Source organism: Microcebus murinus, chromosome 11 (assembly GCF_040939455.1).
Source record: "Microcebus murinus isolate Inina chromosome 11, M.murinus_Inina_mat1.0, whole genome shotgun sequence".
In the NCBI taxonomy this organism is placed as follows: Eukaryota; Metazoa; Chordata; class Mammalia; order Primates; family Cheirogaleidae; genus Microcebus; species Microcebus murinus.
The window spans coordinates 97452928-97470228 of NC_134114.1; the positions used below are offsets into that span (position 1 = coordinate 97452928).

The window sequence follows — 17301 nt, forward strand, 5'->3', positions numbered from 1 at the left end:
ATTTAAATTCAAGGTCACAGCCTTTGCAAAGGTCACAGACTTTTTGCACAGGATTGTTCTTTTAGCCTGATTATTCCCTTTATGAAAAAGTATGTCATTCATTCAGCCTTTGCCTGTGGGTTCCTTTCAAAGGGAGACTTGGTTCCTGGTCTCTGGATATTTGTAGGTGGCTTTTCTCTTTAAAGTTAGGCACAGAATGCAGAGTCCAGTGAGGCAGAGTGGGGAACGCCTTTTCTAGAGGTGGTGTGTTCTGGGGAGCCCATCTTCACAAGTGTGCAGACGGCTGGTACTCAGGGGCCAGTGGGAATCTTTTATCTCTGAGATAAGAGGTTTCCTGACTGGGAGTATTTGGCCTAAGGAGGTCTGTATCCAGGAGAGGGTAATACATGATTTGCTTGAGGTCACTTAGAGCTCCTCATAATTAAGTCTGTCATTACACCATGATTATAGATTATTGTTGCAAATCCATTAAAGCAGGAGAAGCAAGTGGATTGCAGAGAGGCAGGTGGCCTTATTTTCTTCATTATGTTTCCACTCTGCCTTCCTCTCATAGTTTGTTTATACTTCACGAAATGGATATTTGGTTTTGCCAAAGATAGAGATGACTTTGAAGTGGAGAAGGGGAAGGGGAGACTTCACAGGTGGCAAAAGGATTGTGTTAAATGCTCTTCTGATTAGTTCATTAATTTCCAGTTCTTTGCCATTAGGCCCGTTCATTTGGCTCCATCTGTGTGATCAGGGAGGATCCCCATTGCTGCGTGGAGGGACAAGGACCGTGCTGTACTTGAAGTTCCACACAGGTGAGCATTTGTTGAAAAAATAGTAAAGCTATATGTTGCCTTTTATTGCTGTTGTTGTTTGTGTCCCAAGTAGTACATTTTAATGCTAAATGCCTTTTAGACATAAGATGTTTGATGGGCCTTGGTTTTGTGTCAGGATTAAAGCCCCGCCCATGGAGGGCTTCTTGGTATGCTGACATTTTTATGTTTAATCTGGGTGCTGGTTGTATGTGTGTGTTCATTTTGTGAAAATTTATTGAGCTGTTCAATTTTGATTTCTGCCCTTTTTTTGGTTATGTATTTTCCACTTCAATAATAAGTTCAAAAATTAAAGACCCCTATTTAATATAGAATTAAGACTCTAGCAGTGATGGGAAATTGTAAACTCACATAATTTGAATCCTGGTGTGGCTTTAAGTGTCCATGAATGCACCCTTACTTTCATAGCCGTAGAGCTGTGTGTCAGAAAGCAAAGGACCAGCACCATCAGAGGAAACTGTTTTTTACTCTTCTAGGCAGCAAATCCAGTGCCTGAGAGAGCAGTAGTGTTAGCAGAGCTCCAGTCTTTAGAATCTAAAACAAGAGCACCCCTCCAAGTTGGCCAAGTACCAAGTCTTCTCATTCTCATTCTGCACCCTCCTGCCATTCCTTGTAATCTGTCAGGGACAATCAGAAAAAGACTAGGGATTGTGGATATTTTTCTGAATCTTTAGATGACATCTCTATTAAAGTCTAATATTGGAATACTTCTTTCCCTCCCATTCTTCCAATTGGGATAAAGTGATCTGAGGTGTTGGGTCTCTGGCTCATCTCTCTCATGTATTTCAGCCATCACTTCCTGAGCTCCACGGTGAGTTCCAGGAAAATGCCTGCAAAACAATGCTTCCGGCACCAGAGCTTCCTATGGTCTTCTTTCTCTCTAGAGGACCCTTGTCATTCATCGGTGTGGAGATGCATAGATTATACCAGTGTGGGTCATTGTACCTGTAGAACATTCCAGCTTTTATAATATGGAAAAATTTTATAATATGGAAAAATAAGAGCAATTTCTAAATTTTTTTCCAAGGAGAGTTTGGGGCCCTTGACTTTGAAATGGTTATGTAGCACATTAGTGAGAGGTCTGAGTATCCATTTTATATGCTTCTTTTTGGGCATTGGACTTAAAGGTTAAATGTTGATTTACACAAACAAATGTGATTAAAGTGTGGATTATGAAAGACGATTTTGACAGTCTAGGTGTCCTTATGACCTTGTCATTTACTGTATGAGATTTGACAACCCGGGCTGAGATCTCATCTCCATGGAAAGCTTGGTGACCTTGGGCAGGCCACTTCAGCTCTCCAGGCCTCCTCATCACTCCAAAAATGATAATAGTGTGTACCTAAAAGAGTGTTGTATTTAGCATAGTGGTAGGCACATAGTAAACTCTCAATAAATATTAGTTATTATTTAACACCAAATAATGTTAAAATAGGGAAGAATAATTAATATAATTAGGAATCAGGTCTGCTCATGCTTCTTATGAAAGAATCATTCAAATGCTTTAATAAGATCTTATTAATTAAGTACAGATGTCAGAAAGTGTAGTTTCTTTCACAAAACATAAACTATTAGGAATTTAAAATATTCTAGAATACAAAAACAGTTAAATTTACTCATAAGCATAAATGTTTTTTTATGAAGATAGTATTTTACTAAAAGAAAATTTATCTTAACTAGAAAATTAAGATGTGGCTGCTGGAGAATCAGTTCGTTTTTCCTTAGTAATATGTCAGCAGAATTGAAAACAGATGTTCAAACGAGATCCAAAACGTGATATATTCACACGATGGAATATTATTTAGTCATAGAAAGGAATGAAGTACTGATACATGCTACAACATGGGGATGAACCTTAAAAAACATTATGCTAAGTGAGGGAAGCTAGACACAAAAGACCACATATTGTATGATTTTATTTATGTAAAATATCTAGAAGAGGCAAATCCATAGAGACAGAAAGGAGGTTAGTGGTTGCCAGGCGCTGGGGGAATGGAGCAATGGGGAGTGATTATGCGTGGTATGGGGTCTCCTTTTGGGGTGGTGGAAATGTTTGGGAACTAGATAGTGGTGATGATTGCACAGCATAGTTAAAATGATGAATTTTAGGTTACATGATTTTTATCTCAATTAATTTTTTTTACCTTTATTTTTTAAAAAATCAGGTGTTTGCTTTGAGGTGAGATGTATCTGTATAGATCAGTTGATCTTTGCTATGAGGCAAGCCTTTCTTGCATGTTGGGGAGAATACCAAAAATGACAAGACGCCACCTTCACACATTGCCTTCACACATTGCCAGTCTGTTTATGAGGAAAGGAAAGTATGAGGAAGCTGGTGATGGCCAGAGTGAAGTGTTTGTGTAGGGTTATCAAGAAATAAGGCTGGAAGTATAGGTTGGAGCCAAGTAGGGAAGTCCTTAAAAAATGTCTGCCAGAGCTTCAATTCATTAGGCAGTAGGTAGCAAGTTTACCATTGATAACAGGAGTAGAAATAAAAATGAGGATGACAATAAGGAGACTGTTGTAGTAATTTCACTCAATCTAACACAATTCATTATTTACTTATGCAATAGATATTTATCAAGCACTTATTATATTCCATATGATCATCTATGCTAGAGATAAGGAAATACCTAAGATAAACAAATTCCTAGCCCTCTTGGATTTGCATTCTACTATACATTTTAAGCATTGAGTGCTCTGTCCAGTGGACAAATATAGTTAAAAAGTTAAGGCATGGATGTGTTATAATGTAGTGGGGTATGAGTTCTAGAACCAGATTTCCTAGATTTGAATTGTGGCTTACAGTGCTATTTATTGGATGTATGTCCTTGAGCCAGTTACTCTATACTTCAGTTTCTTCATCAATTAAGTGAGGATAATTATGGCAACTCTTTCGTAGAGTTGTTATAAGGTTTAATTGGGATAATAAATGAACAGGGCTTCACACAGTACTTGGCATATAGCAAATGCTCAGTAGGTTTTATTTATTTGTTTGTCTGTTTCTGATTTATTAATTTTTACCAAGGATTTGTCTAGGTTACTTCTGTTTTTAACTCAGTGAGTTTATTCCAGAATCCTGGTGTTTGTATCTCAGGTCTAAGCTCTCTTTGATATGCTATATGTTTTGGATATTGAACTTGTTGACTTAATTAGCATACAGACTCTTCTTAATTTAGGCAAGCAGCAAAATTCCTCTCTTTAAAAAGCCACTGTCCTGATCTTGGTTTGGGCAAAAGCTTCCAGATAATGTTCTTTATATACCCTGAATCAAGAAGCCTTTTGAAACATTGGCCTGAGAGGTACTGCCCTTTCAGTATTAGGAGTCTGTGATAAGGAAAGTGGTTGATATCCCAGATCTTGACACATCTCTGGAAACAACTACAGTATGAACTTATTTATTTTTTTGTTACCTCATCATAAGTGCCACAGGTCACCTCACCCCTCTGTGCCTTGGATTCCTTTCCATGAATTGGGGTGAAATAGTCAGCTTCATCAGGAGGTATGTTCTTAGAGTATATTAAGAAGGAAGGCCTCAGAGCTTGTTTATGCAGGAAAAGACTGCATAAACTCTGAGGGCCCTTCAACTTCTAGCATAAATTGATTTTAGAATGTAAGCTCCTTGAGCACATGGGGTCTATCTTTTTTTTTTCCCATCCCCAAATGGTCAGGCATAATGCTATGGACTAAATTGTCTCCCCCAGTTTCTTCCCCCATACCCAAATCCATATATTGAAGTGCTAACCTCCAGTGTGACTCTATTTGGAGACAGAGCTTTTGAAAGGTAATTAAGGTAAAATGAGGTCATAGTGTGGGGCCCTAATCTGAGAGGGCTGGTGTCCTTATAAGAAGAGGGAGAGACTCCGGAGTGCTTGCTTTCTCTGCCGTGTCATGACGCAGTGAGAAGGCAGCTGTCTGCAAGCCAGGAAGAGAGCCCTTACCAGAAATGGAATCAGTGGGACCTTGATCTTGCGCTTCCTGCCTCTAGAACTGTAACAAATAAATTTCTTGTTGTTTAAGCCACCCAGCCTGTGGTATTTTGTTATAGCAGTGTGAGCCAACAAGACAGACCAAGACATTTAAAAAAATATTTGTGGACCTCATTTCAAGATTATTCAGAATTGTGGTGATATAAGAATAACATGAAAAACTGAATCTAATTTATAACCCTAATACTCACTGAAATGGATAATCTTGACTTTATCTCCTATCATACCCCAGTGAGGCCAAGAAGATTACATGGTTGCTTGATTGAAATTTCCCCAGACCCCATGCTTCCTTTAGCAGAGGTGCTAATGAGCAGTACAATGGTCCAAAGCTGGTAAGAACCAGTGCTGGGAAGATATGAGGTAAGGGAAGAGCCTGGACAGTTTATACTTTCGACTTTAAGGTTTTCAACAATGGAGCTCGTAGCTATGCTTTCATAGGCTGCAGTTAGATTGGAAGTGGTGAGAGTGTGAGGGTGGGTAAGCATGGCAGGTCAGCTAGAAAGGAAGCATTTCACTTGGGCCAGGAGAGGTCAAGTGGTTCCTTGCACCCAGGACAAGAGATCATCCTTCCAGACAGGTGACAACTGCCTGAGTCCAGCCAAGCATTCGAGTGCAGAGAGTTCCTCAGTATAGGAGCCAGATGGTCTACTTTTATTTTGGTGAAGACGAACCGGAAGCAAAGGCACTTTTCTTCTGCCATTGAAAAAATAAGCAAAAACAAGCAAAAAAGCATGTGATGTGGAGCCCTGTCAAGCTAAGCCTGGAAAAAATTCCCTGCCTGTCTTCTGAGGCAGTATGTACCCGATGCTTTGTAGTTCTGTTTGCGCAGCCCCTGGGGGTGTTCCTAGGCCTCCCTGCCGCCATCACTGCTGTAGCTTGATTTTTATGGTCATGATCATCCCGTAAGCTAACCCTCTAGGCCCATTTGTCACCTCCCTGCACACCCGTCTTTGGCTAAGGATATTGTATTGTCATGAATTCCAAAGATCTTTGGAAAGTGATTACCAAAATTAGCTTTTAGAATTTCAGGCATGTGCTTATGTGTAGCCCTCTCCCTAAAGGACAGGACTCTGATCTTTCTGGATTCTTCCAGAGTTCAGGTGTTGCAGGCAGAGACATTACTTTTTCCATCTAAGAAGGATTTTTTATTTAACCACAGGAGCGTCCTGCCTAGCTGGAGAATTTGGAAGAGCATTTTTCATTTCTTGGCTGGGTTCTGTTTGCAAAAATGAGGCCATGTAATTAGGGCCCGATGGCATGTGGATTCATTCACTGGCACATAAGGGAGACCGCAGTGCTTTTTATGGGTTAGTGGCTGACCACGCCCTCGCTGTTTCCTCTGATGGTAAATATGTCACTGCTGAGAAGGATGGCACCCAAATCCTGACAGGCAGGTTTTTAGAACAGAGTGTTGGGAGTGAAGAAAAGGCTGTGGAAGCCAGGTGAGTTTTGTCACCGAGTTTTTTTGTTTTTTGTTTTTAAACACAAGCAACTTCCTTGTCTCTGTCTAGGAGTTGGATCCAGCACAAATAAAACCCTGAGTAGACCAAAGCCCTTTTAGTGTGTACTGGGAACCACCGTGTGGCTTCTTGCGAGGTGCACTCTCGCAGAAAGGAGAGGCGACCACCTCACTGCTCGGCTCTGCTGCTGCACCGGGAAGCCGCGGCGGCGGCTGTACTGTCCATTCCCGTTGGCCCAGCACTGTTGGCAGCTGAGCAGCTCGGGAAAGCGAAGACGCTTGTGGGCGGTTAGCACCAGGCCTCAGATTCTCTGTTGAAGGCCCAATGGGGAGCCCACGGTTAGAGGAAGGAAGTCCAGGGCAACAGAGCTACTTAAAAGATTCACTTTTAGGAAGTTTCGATTCATTGACTCAGTTCAAGTTTTACCTTAAACGCACTTTATGCTGAGCTGTGGGGAACGGTGAATCACCCGAGTTTGAGATTCCAGTGTTACTCAAGGGCCTAGTTGTTCGCTTGTAGAGTTGCCTCAACTTTTTTACATTTTCTAATCCTGGTGCTAAGGAAAAATGTCGACAGTGATGCAGATCTCAGGGCCAATATCATTAACCCATTAAAATGTTTGTTTCATTTTGCTTTGCATGGGCTTGAATGAAACAAAAGCATGCTTCCGGGCAGAGGGAGCACACTTTTCCACCGCAGCTCTGTCAGATGACCCAGCATAGTGGAAAAAGTACTGCTGGCTCTGGAGCCGAAAGCTGTTGGCCTTGAGTCCTAACTCTGCCACACTGTTTGATCTTAGCACCTAAGAAAACTCTTCTGTGCCTCAGTTTCTGTGTTTATAAGATGAAGAGATCAAACAAGCCCTCCCAACCCCGGGGACTTGACCAGGGAGCCTGTGGGGTCGTGTCCGGGCTGTAGGGGTGCGGAGGAGTGGGCAGTGGGTGAGGGGTGGGCAAGGCTCACCCAGCAGCAGAGCGGAGCCCTGGCTTTGCCAAGCTGCCGTCCGTCCTGGCCCCAGGGCTGGCCGCCAAATGGAAGACGCGCAACCGTGTGACTGAAAGAGCTTGCGCTGTCTGCTCCCTTCTAGGCTCTGGAGAAGCTGGGTGTGAGCTCTGGGGCTGCTGTTTCCTGGGGGTCTTCTTCTGTCTTGGCTGGTGGTGAGGCACAGCCAGTTCCACAGGCGTGTCTGTTCAAGTATTCTTCTATCCGTGATGGATACGTTTTCCTCCACTTCACCATGACGGATCTTTGGGAAAATGTGTAAAAATGAATTGTGTGTTCTCTTTTTTTTTTGAACTCATTAATTTTATTTTTTTTTAATTGTTGGCTTTAGAAAATTTTGTAAGGTCTGAAATCTGCTTCTATTCTCCAAGGGACCTGATGGCACAGAGCTGCGGTCCAGGAGTGTGGAGTGTAAACCCCTGTCCTGCCCCTCTGGGTAACAGAGCCCCTGGACTCTCTAATCCATGCCACATGCGGTGACCTGAGCAGACCCTGCAGGAAAACAGAGGTCTTGCTGTCTCCTCACAGAGCAGTTGCTCACAGTCCCTCGTACAGCTGTGGCCTGCTTTGTTGGAAAGTGCAGCATGACTTGATCTTTTAAGCCCTTCTCTCCCTATAGATACAATCAGTAACAACTGGTCTGTGGGAGTACCTGCCAGAAGGGCTTGAGATCTGCATTCTATTCTCAAAAAGCACTGTTTTGTGTAATCTTAACTTCATTAGCAATTACGGGAGAGGAAAAAAAAATGAAACCTGAAAGAAAAACTAACTGCTTGGTTATGACCTGGAAAATCCAAATTGGGGAAATAAGAACTGAAACTGAGGAAGGCAAGGTCCTTTAAAATCTCAGATTCCTTAGAACTTTTCTGAGAAAGTAAGGAGCACAGACAGGTCCAGATCCCTAAGACATTCCAAGGTCAACAATCAAGTCAAGTTTTGAGTTCAGGCAGGCAGTCGGCTAGAGCTGGAATCCTGACATTGCACAGTGGCTTCAGAATATTCGCCGCCCTTTTGGTTTCCATTTGCTTAAAGTTAAGAGAAAGTTAAATGGCTCCATTCTGGTTATGGTGTCCGGATTCTGAAGGGTTGCCATCTGTTTTGGAGCTTTCTGGAAGAGCAGAGAGGCAAAATCCTGAGAGACTGGCCCCAACAGAAGGGTGTCAGGAGACCAGGCTGACGCAGGATAGCACTGTTGTTGTTATGTTTTCCCTCCTTCCGCTCTCAAATTCTAGCAACTGGATTGCCAGTCCCTGTGATTCATGGAAGAAGTCATGACCGTCTGACTTCATCATCCAGACAGATAGTAGTGAACAGAAGTGAACAAGGAGTCCCTATCTTTGGGCAGACATCGCTCACTTTTGCTTTTAGGTATTTTGTTTATTGTGGTAAAATACACATAACATAAAATTCACCATTTTAAAGTGTACACTTCTGTGGCATTTCAGGTACATTCCCATTGTTGTGTAACTATCACCACCATCAATCTCCAGAACTTTTTCATTATCCCAAATTGAAACTCTGTACCCATTAAATAGCAACTCCCCATTTCTCTGTCACCTTAGCCCTTGGCAACCACCATTCTACTTTCACTCATTGTAAGTTTGACTACTCTGGGTACCTCATATAAGTGGAACCGTATAGTATTTGTTCTTTTCTGACTGGCTTATTTTACTCCATATAATATCCTCTGGGTTCATCCATGTTACAGCATATGCCAGAGTTTCTGTCCTTGTTAAGGCTGAATAATATTCCATTGGATGAATATACCACATTTCATTTATCTATTAATTCGTTAATGGACATTTGTGTTGTTTTCACCTTCTGAGTAGTGTGAATAATGCTGCTTTGAACATTGGTGTATAAAATCTGTTTGAGTCCCTGCTTTAAATTCTTTTTGAGTATAAATTCAGAAATGGAATTGCTGTATAATATGGTAACTCAGTGTTTTCTGAGAAAGCACCATACTGTTTTCCACAGTGGCTGCTCCATTTTACATTCCCATCATCGATGCACAAGAATTCCAATTTCTCCACATCCTTGCCAACACTTGTTATTCTCTTTTCCTGTGTGTGTGTGTGTGTGTGTGTGTGTGTGTGTGTGTGTGTGTGTAGGGGAGATAAGAGCCATCCTGATTGGTATGAAGTGGTATTTCTTTCTTTTCTTTTTCCGTCTTTTTTTTTTTTTTTGAGACAGAGTCTCGCTTTGTTGCCCAGGCTAGAGTGAGTGCCGTGGTGTCAGCCTAGCTCACAGCAACCTCAAACTCCTGGGCTCAAGCCATCCTGCTGCCTCAGCCTCCCGAGTAGCTGGGACTACAGGCATGCACCACCATGCCCGACTAATATGTATATTTTTTCTATATATTAGTTGGCCAATTAATTTCTTTCTATTTATAGTAGAGACGGGGTCTCGCTCTTGCTCAGGCTGGTTTCAAACTCCTGACCTCGAGCGATCCACCCGCCAGGCCTCCCAGAGTGCTAGGATTACAAGTGTGAGCCACCGCGCCCGGCCAAAAAGACTAAATCATAAAGAAGGCTAGTTCCTTTTCTTTTTTAAACAGATTAGGTTAAAGAGATTAGGTCTTTCTGTTTCCCAGGCTGATCTCAAACTCCTGGCCTCAAGCGATCCTCCCACTTCGCCCGCCTTGGCCTCCCAAAGTACTGGGATTATAAGCATGGGCCACCGGACCCAGCCAGATTTCTTTTTCTTTTTCTTTTCTTTTTTTTTTTTTTGAGACAGAGTCTCACTTTGTTGCCCAGGCTAGAGTGAGTGCCGTGGCGTCAGCCTAGCTCACAGCAACCTCAATCTCCGGGGCTCAGCGATCCTACTGCCTCAGCCTCCCGAGTAGCTGGGACTACAGGCATGCACCACCATGCCCGGCTAATTTTTTGTATATATATATATATATATTTTTTTTTTTGAGACAGAGTCTAGCTTTCTTGCCTAGGCTAGAGTGAGTGCCGTGGCGTCAGCCTAGCTCACAGCAACCTCAAACTCCTGGGCTCAAGCGATCCTCCTGTCTCAGCCTCCCGAGTAGCTGGGACTACAGGCACGAGCCACCATGCCTGGCTAATTTTTTATATATATATATATTAGTTGGCCAATTAGTTTCTTTCTATTTTTTTTATAGTAGAGACGGGGTCTCGCTCAGGCTGGTTTTGAACTCCTGACCTTGAGCAATCCGCCCGCCTCGGCCTCCCAGAGTGCTAGGATTACAAGCGTGAGCCACCGCGCCCGGCCTGTATATGTATTTTTAGTTGGTCAATTAATTTATTTTTTTTACTTTTGATAGAGACGGGGTCTCGCTCAGGCTGGTTTCGAACTCCTGACCTTGAGCAATCCGCCCGCCTCGGCCTCCCAAAGTGCTAGGATTACAGGCGTGAGCCACCACGCCTGGTCTTCTTCTTATTTATTTATTTATTTATTTGTTTATTTATTTATTTATTTATTTATTTTTGAGACAGAGTCTCACTTTGTTGCCCAGGCTAGAGTGAGTGCCATGGTGTCAGCCTAGCTCACAGCAACCTCAAACTCCTAGGCTCAAGCGATCCTCCTGCCTCAGCCTCCCGAGTAGCTGGGACTACAGGTGTGCACCACCATGCCCGGGCAATTTTTTTCTATATATATATTAGTTGGCCAATTAGTTTCTTTCTATTTATAGTAGAGATGGGGTCTCGCTCTTGCTCAGGCTTTTTTCGAACTCCTGATCTCCAGCAATCCGCCCGCCTCGGCCTCCCAGAGTGCTAGGATTACAGGCATATGCCTGGCCTGAAGTGGTATTTCATTGTGGTTTTGATTTGCATTTCCTCAGTGATGTTGAGCATCTTTTCATGTGCATATTGGCCCTAGTATCTCTTCTTTATAAAAAATATCTATGTAAGTTTTTTGCCAACTTTTTAATTGAGTTGTTTGTTTTATTGTTGTTTAGTTGTAGGAGTTCTTTTTATATTCTGAATATTGATCCTTTATCATATATATGATTTAGAAATATTTTCCCCCATTTTGTAAGTTGCCTTTTTCCTCTATTGACAGTATCCTTTGATGCACAAAAGTTTTAGATTTTGATGAAGTCCAGTTTATCTGGTTTTTCTTTTATTGCCTGTGCTTTTGTTATCATATCCAAGAAATCATTGCCAAATTGATTTTAGATATTTTTAAAGTATAGTTCCTTTCTTTGTAATGCCACAAAAACTGTTATTTGTAGAAATTTTTCTCTGAAGGGATTTTGCTTTGAGATGGCTCTTTTTACTTATTTGGAGAGGGGCCTTTATTTATTTTAGAATTGGTTGATTTCACTTTTGCCATGCCCTACCATCCTCTTCCCCTCCTCTCAAGGGGATCACAAAGACCCATTTATGGGCAAAGAGGAAAGAGAGAGTGAGGGAAAGACTTAGTTTGAAAATAGCCTCAATCTTTTATATTATAAGGGCCAAGGAGAGGAAGGGCAGATGTCAGAAAGTCTGGGGAATATGAGAGGGCCCTTTAGCAATCATGACTTGCAAGAAGTATATGATACCAATCTGAACTACTGTCTGTCTGAGGAGGCTGAAATCTACTTCCTAAAGTCTCCTTTTTGTTAAGCTGGAAACATTATTGAAAAGTGGGCAGATTATCAGGGTAGGCTTCTAGGGGACTGATCCTCAGTCCCCCTCAAAAGGACAGAATATTCCATATTTGAAACTTCTCCAAGTGTACTGTGGACAATGACTTTTATGAATGTTCATTTCTTTATAGAAAATACAGTATATTCCTTTTATTTTTATTTAGTGTTGGTAAAATCCTTCTAATAGAAAATCCTTTCCTGCTTGCCAATTTCTCATACTATCTCATAATATTTCACTATTATTTCTGGATTATATTCTGTGTACAAAGTCACCATTAAAAGTAGCCACACATCCAAAACACTATAGATATTACTTGGTATAAAAAAGCAACTGGGGGATACATCATAAAGTTATACAACCTTATCTTGAAGAACAAATTAAATACAGAGACTGCCTCAAGGACATCCTTCTTTATATTTGATGGTTCCAGAAGAATGTACTTAAATGCTGTTATGTTTTAGCATTTTCTCATGACTTATGTCACAGCTGTGAACTTCTGAGCTATAGGGCTGCTGTTTACTTTAAACATTTAGGGTTGAGTCAGGTGAGTATTTGAGTACTGCCTTACTCAGTGCGTGTTTAGATACGAGGTTGTTTGCTGTGGCTTTTATGCTTGTACTTCCTGTATGAAGAGTGATTTTGTGTCCCAATAATTGTCCCCATGCTTCTGCCTGAATGATAACTTGACTTAGGGATAGAGAGAGCTGTGGGTGTCTGACTGTAGTTTTAAAAATTTGGCTGGGTGTGGTGGTGTGCACCTGTAGTCCCAGCTACTCAGGAGGCTGAGGCAGGAGGATTGCTAGAGTCTAGGAGTTCAAGGCCAGCCTGGGCAATGTAGTAAGATCCTGTCTCTAAAAACAGAAAAATAAATAAATAAATATAATAAAAATTGAATGATGATGCACTTTATAACGGCAGCCCTTTCAAATGAGCTGCAGTTTAATTAGTGGGTCCCTCACTTGCCTACGTAACAGACTTGAAAGAATCAATGAACAGTTTTACTGAGGACAAGGAAAGGGGTTTAATGATAGTTTTTTGTAATATGCATGTTAAAGAGTGCAACATTAAATTTCTGGAATCTCATTTGATTGTTGGTCTTTGAAAAGAAATCGTCTTTATTCATAGGGCCCAAGGCACCCCAGGGATTAGGTGTCAGAGGAGTCGGCTCCTTGCTGTTGCATGCACTTTTTGGAATCTTAATTACCTCAGGAGCTAGGACATGCTTTGAACCTGCAGCATATCCTCATAACCCCTAGTTCCATGCCAGCAGGTAGGAATCCTGACAAAACCATAGCTCCACTCCTCCAGTCTTGCCTTGCTCCTTCCTCCGCCCCGAGCTTCTCTGTCGTGGGCTCTGGGGAGTGTGGTCAAGCCTGGAAGAGGGAGGGAAACAAGGGAGGGACAGAAGCAGGCAGCCCAGGCCCTGCTTCTATCTTAACTGGCAAATCCCAGGAAAAAGTGCCTTCAGCTGGCTCAGGGGCTAGGGGCACCAGGCGTTGCTTGTTTGCCATGGAAATCCTGGTTGTAACAGAGACCAGTGCCATTCAGGCAGGGAGCTGGAAGCTGCTTTTATGGGAGGCTTTTTGGCACCGTGTCCGACATACACTCCAGTCAATCACGGTAAAGTGCCTAATAACAGATGTGGTAATTAAGCCTGAAGAACTGTCTCTATTTTTTCATTTTTATTTTAGAGAATAACAAAGTGGTTCATTAAACCTCAAATCACACTGAATTTTGAATCACTGATTTTACCAGTGTCCTCACAAATGACATCTCCGTAAGCACATTCTTCTGAAGTCCCTATCAGCCATGCATGATACCAGGGCATCCTTCTTTGGCCAGGACAGTTAGATTCTTGCTGGGCTGCCCTTTGTACTCCAATACCAAAATATATAGATCCCTAGGGGCACAACCAGGTTCCTATACGTACCTTGGGTATAAATAAACAGTTTTAGCTTTTATGTGCTTGTGTGAATATTAAATGTTTCCTGACTCTCTTAAGTTCAATTATACTGCTTATAGCAAGAAATTAACTATAGCTTTCAATCTTAGAAGGGTTTCAGAAAACCTGAAACCATGGGAAATTACCATATTTTAATAAGATAAATTATCTTGGAAAAAATTTAATTACATCTGAAAAGGTCTGTCTCTGATTGTGGCAGTTTCTAAGGCAAATGTCTTCATTAAGGTTGTTTTTCTTTCTTTTTAAATGATGAACATGCGTCTGGCTCATCATTAAAGGGAATTAATCTAAGAATTTAATGACTTGGGCCAGGTATAAAAAGCATATGTCATCAGTAGTGACAGCAAATGGCTCAAAACTTTCTTTTTAGCTTTTCTGGGATTGTTAAGAGCTGGTTCTGTGTGACTGGGGAGTTTTTGAGAAACACACCTAAGGGTTCTGTCCATTTCTCACCTGACTCTTTGTGGTGCTATTGGAAAGTATAGATTTGGAAGCCACATTTGTATCATGGAGATGATTTGTTTGTTTGTTTGTTTGTTTATAATCCAATGTAGCCAGAGATCCATAATAATTTGTAAAATTATCGATTCATTACCTTGTCTCCAAAGGCATAATTTTTAGTTTTCAGAATATTTCCAAGATAATTTCTATTTGACTAGATTCTTAAATTTATTTTTCTTCACCTGACCTATGAAACAGATGATTCATAGAGCAGAATAAAGATTTAATTATAATTTCAATTCTTGTATTATTAATAAAGGATAAACTTAGCCTGCTCATCTGATTAGCCTGAAAAAGTAACTTGTATGTATTTAACATTTGTACACACTCCTACATACAAAGCCAGTACTAACCTTAATGGCACTTCATATTTGTTTACTCATCTGAAACCTAGTATTTACAATTCAGTTTTTACCACTTTGATCCATTTAGACAACATTTTCCTCCAGTGATGTGGAACATGTTTCTTGAATAAAATCAGCACTGTGCAGACTCAGATTTTACCATATTAAAATCTGTGTTAAGAAACCATCCTGTCTACATGTGGCATCTAAAAGTGAGACCTCCTGGATACAGGAGGGGGGACGGGTGGTGCAGGCAAAGACTGGCCTTGGAATTATTCGGTTGCTGGAAAAGCAAAGCTTTTCTTTAAATAAGATTCAGAATCGTTTCCTTATATTTTGCCTAAGAGTAGCAAGATCTTCTGGGCGGATACAGCTCATGTTTTACTTCCAGTTCTGTTGGGGGAGACATTTCTGTCAGTCCAGGGAGTTGCCCTGGAAATGTAGACTGGGGGACCAAGACAGCGTCCCAGCGCTGAAGCGCCACCTTCTGGCGGAACGGATCGCTTCAGCCATTGTTCTCCAAGTTACCTGGCCCCCCAGCTGAGGCGTCTGTTCTCTCCAGTTGTGGATCCCACTCTGTTATCATTTATGTCCCACTTCACTCCTCTGGACTCATATCAATTGTCTGTGACTCACTGGACAGCATCCCCTGACTGTCTTCAGGGGCCCAATGTGATGTTAATGTTTTGTGATCTCAGAGCTCCCAGTTGTGCTCTGGCTCAGTTAGCAGCCGTTTATTGAGCATCTGTTGTATTCTTGCAGATGGAGAGAGAAGCAGAAAGCAGGGAGGTGTGGAATGGGAGATGAGACACAGCCATGGGCTCTGCTTTCAAGCGTCTTATAGTCTAGTTGAGGAGATGGGATTGGTTATGTCAAAGGGCGACCAGCAGCCCGAGGCAAGCAAGATGCAAATATCAAATGAAGGATGTGGAGAGTTGGTTCCATTAGATATTTCCATGCGGTTTCTAGTGAAAAGACTAGAAAATATTTTTACTTATATCTTGAACGCACTATTAACTAGATATGGAATGAGAGAATAAATTATTTCAAAGAGAAGTAAGTTGACAGGAAGCTTATGTAATGGTAGTAGTAGTATCAATTTGATGGTGAGTACATGTGGAGCCCATTTTCCTGATCTTGTATTGCCTCACTTTGGATAATGGACTTAAACTTAATCCAGGATAGTACAAGCGGTGCTAGCTCGCTGTCGTTTCTTAGAATTGAATAATATTCCATTGTGAACATATACCAAATTTTGATTATCCACTCATGAATTGACAGGCACTTGGGTTGTTTCCATGTCCTTGCAATAGTGAATTGTGCTGCCATAAACATTCAGGTGCAGATGTCTTTATAATAGAATGTCTTATGTTCTTTTGGGTAGATGCCTAACAATGCTGTTGCTGGGTCGAATGGTATTTCTATGTCTAGCAGTTTGAGGTATCTCCAAATTCTTTTCCACAAAGGTTGCACTAATTTGCAGTCCCACCAGCAGTGTAAGAGTGTTCCTGTCTCTCCACGTCCTCACCAGCATTTGTTGTGTTGGGATTTCTTGATACAGGCCATTCTCACTGGGATTAGGTGGTATTTAATTGTGGTTTTGATTTACATTTCTCTAATGATTAGAGATGTGGAGCATTTTTTATATATTTGCAGGCCATTATTCTGTATTCTTTGGAGAAGTTTCTGTTCATTTCTGTTGCCCATTTCTTAATGGGGTTGTTTGATTTTTTCTTGTTAATTCTTCTGAGTTCTAGATATATTCTTGTTATTAGACCTTTATCAGAAGTGTAGAGAGCAAATATTTTCTCCCATTGATGGGAATTGTATTAATTCTGTAGGTCACTTTAGGTAATCTTGACATTTTAACGATATTGATTCTACCAATACATGAACAAGGTAGATTTTTCCATCTGCTTACATCATCTGAAATTTCTTTTTTTAGTGTTTCATAGTTCTCCCTGTATAAATATTTTGTATCTTTCATTAAATATACTCCTAGATATTTAATTTTCTTTGGGGCTATAGTAAAGGGTATTGCGTTTTTGATTTGAGTTTCTGCTTGGTTGTTCTTGGCATATAGGAATGCTTCTGATTTGTGTATATTGATTTTGTAACCTGAAACTTTACCAAATTTATTTATCAAATCTAGGAGTCTCTTGGACGAATCCATGGGGTTTTCTAGGTATAATATCATATTATCAGTGAAGAGTGAGAGTTTGATCTCATCTTCCCCCACTTGGATGCCCTTAATACCCGTCTCTTGCCTGATTGCTATAGCTAGGACTTTGAGCACTATGTTGAATAGAAGAGGAGATAGTGGGCATCCTTGTCTAGTTCCAGTTTGAAGAGGGAATGGTTTAAATATTTCCCCATTCAGAATGATATTAGCAGTGGGCTTGTCATAAATGGATTTGATAAATTTGACCCTCTTAGTGTGGTGGGCTGAAATATTGGGTTTTGCGTCTAGGGTGAAAAGTGTGGCGGGCCGATATATCCTCTTACGTAAGAGCCGATATATTGGCCCGCCACACTTTTCGCCCTAGATGATATATCAGCCCGCCGCACTAAGAGGGTTAAGGTATGAGCCATTTATGCCTATTTTGTTGAGAGTTTTTATTAT

The 17301-nt window shown here is 41.2% G+C and overlaps 1 protein-coding gene across 4 annotated transcripts in view; it reads left to right on the forward strand.

The window, feature by feature from the left end:
• Positions 1–17301, forward strand: part of MEGF10 (multiple EGF like domains 10) — a 177128-nt gene that overhangs the window by 8815 nt on the left and 151012 nt on the right. For all 4 annotated transcript variants that reach the window (XM_020290109.2, XM_020290107.2, XM_020290110.2 and 1 more), the window contains exon 2: positions 708–800. The gene's annotated coding sequence lies outside the window, so the exon portion shown is untranslated. The remainder of the gene's footprint in view (positions 1–707; positions 801–17301) is intronic.